Here is a 2,352-nt window from a genome sequence, read left to right on the forward strand (position 1 = left end):
CACGCAGCGGGGGCTGGCGCCCCTTCCCGCCCGCTCGCCCAAGCCCCCAATTCGGGGACTGACACTCACCAAAGCCGGCGGCGCCGCCGCCTTCTTCTCGCGCCGCGTTCCCCGGGCTCCCAGCAGCCGCGGCGGCGGCGGCGCCTCCGAGACACAGACCGGGGTTTGTTCAAAATCACGCGCCCAGCGCCATTCCACCGCCGCATCCCATAATACGCTGGGCCCGCCCGCGCGGCCCCTCCCCGCCCACCCCTCCGCCCTGCCCCTACCCTCCGCGCCCCGCCTCCCCCCGACCGGCTTCCTCTGCCACGCCCCTTCCGCACCCCTGGCCCCGCCCCTTGACAACTGGAGCTCGCGTCATTCCGCAAGGCTCCGAGTTACGCTCCAGCAGCACGTGACTCGGCGGCGAAGGGGGGGCGAGGCGGGGCGGGAGTGGGGGGTGGGGGGTTGTGGTTGGTCCAGGCTTTGGCACGGAATGGTCCACCTGAGTGAGACGAGGCGGGGCAGGAGGCGCCGGGAGACTGGGTTCGCGCCTGCGGTGGGGAGGGACTTGTCGCTCGCACTTTCTGGCAATCCTTGTTAGGAAGTCTGGGTTATAGGCGAGGTTTCCGGCCGCCCCTGATAGTCGATGTGTTTGGATCAGGAGCTGATCAGTACTCGCAAATGTTAAATCACCTGCTTTTTAGACACGAATTTCAAAGCAGTCTTTAAAAAGGGACCATTGAGACGTCTTTGAAAGGGATGTTTTGCTTTTTTCTCAATACATATACTCCTAAGATAGTACAATGATTTTTCTTTTTTTTAAGGGGCACTGATGTACATAGGAGTTACAGTCACATAAGTAAGGTAGTGAGTCCATTTCTTGTCGAACTTGTTACCCTTCCCTCATGTTTCTCCTACTTTCCCTCTTCGCCCCCTGCCAAGTTGTACAGATCATTTCCAACGTAGTGTCTTGTAAGTATCACTGTTGCATTTGTTCCCCCTTTATCCTTTGTTTCTTTGCATTCAGTCATCCTTTCCTTCATCTATTTTTTTCCCAGTATTGATACGATCCAAATGGTGACTCAGCTAAAAACCAGGGGGTTAGCTGGGAATGTGACTTAATAATAGAGTGCTTGACTAGCATGCACAAAGCCAGAAGTGGTGCTGGGGAGTGTGCTAACCTTGAGCAAAAGAAGCTCAGAACAAGTGCCCAGGCCCTGAGTTTAACCCCCAGGACTGGGGGGCGGGGGATAAGAGGGGGGAAGTATTCAATTAATTACAGTTAATTATTATTGGGGCTTGAACTCAGGGCTTGGGTGCTGCCCCTGAACTCTTGTTCAAACTAGGGCTCTACCACTTTGAGCCACAGAGCCACTTCGGGTTTTCTGGTGGTTAACTGGAGATAGAAGTCTCACGGACTTTCCTGCCCAGACTGGCTTTCAACCATTATCCAGATTTCAGCCTCCTGAGTACCTAGGAATACAGGCATGAGCTACCTGCACCCACCAGTTTCTTTCCTTTATTCTTTGCTAGTACTGTCATTTGAACACAAGACTTCACATTTGCTAGGCTAGCTCTCTTATCACTTGAGCCATACATACATCCCTTTTGCTAGTTATTTTGGAGATGGAGTGTAGTTAATTTTTCTGTCTAAACTGCCCTCAAACCATCATCCTCCAGATCTTAGTATCTTGAGAAGCTATATTTCCTTTTTGTCATTAGTTCCTTGTAGTTGTTGTTTTGTTTTTTGAGACATGGTCTCACTGTATAGTCTAGGTCCTTGAAGTAAATATCTTGTCTTAGCCTCCCAGGTGCTCGGATTACAGGCATCTGTCACCGTGTTCAGCATATTTCTTTTCTTTCTATTTGCTTTCTGTTGAGAAGAGGGTTATCGTTGATTTAATGCATTACTGTTTGGCATCCAGTGACACTGATATATTCTGCTAGGCCTGCAACTCCAGCTCCCAGCAAATCCTGACCTGTCCAACACTATTCTTATGCCCCGATAAGGATCCCCACAGACAACCATCACCGACGCAGCCAGTCAGAGTTGAGAGCCCAGAGCCTTCTTCTAGCAGGGCTTTTAGGGACTTCTATGTATCATTGCAACACTTAACAAATCCTATCACACCAATGGGAAAATCATAAAATAATTCTAAAAGATGATTAGCATAACCGGTGGCAGAAACTGACCAGGTACTGGGGATTGGCTGGTTCATGGGGTTGATGCTCTTCAAAATGATTGGCTAAACCAGATGGTCTAAACCATGACCGAGTAGTCTTTAACTTGCAGGAGCATCTGGAACTTTGGGTTTTTCCTGTTATCTGCTGATTATATGTAGTTAGTGGAAATTACCATAAAGAATTTGG

Source organism: Dipodomys ordii, unplaced genomic scaffold (genome assembly GCF_000151885.1).
Source record: "Dipodomys ordii isolate 6190 unplaced genomic scaffold, Dord_2.0 Scaffold49, whole genome shotgun sequence".
NCBI classification, from domain to species: domain Eukaryota; kingdom Metazoa; phylum Chordata; class Mammalia; order Rodentia; family Heteromyidae; genus Dipodomys; species Dipodomys ordii.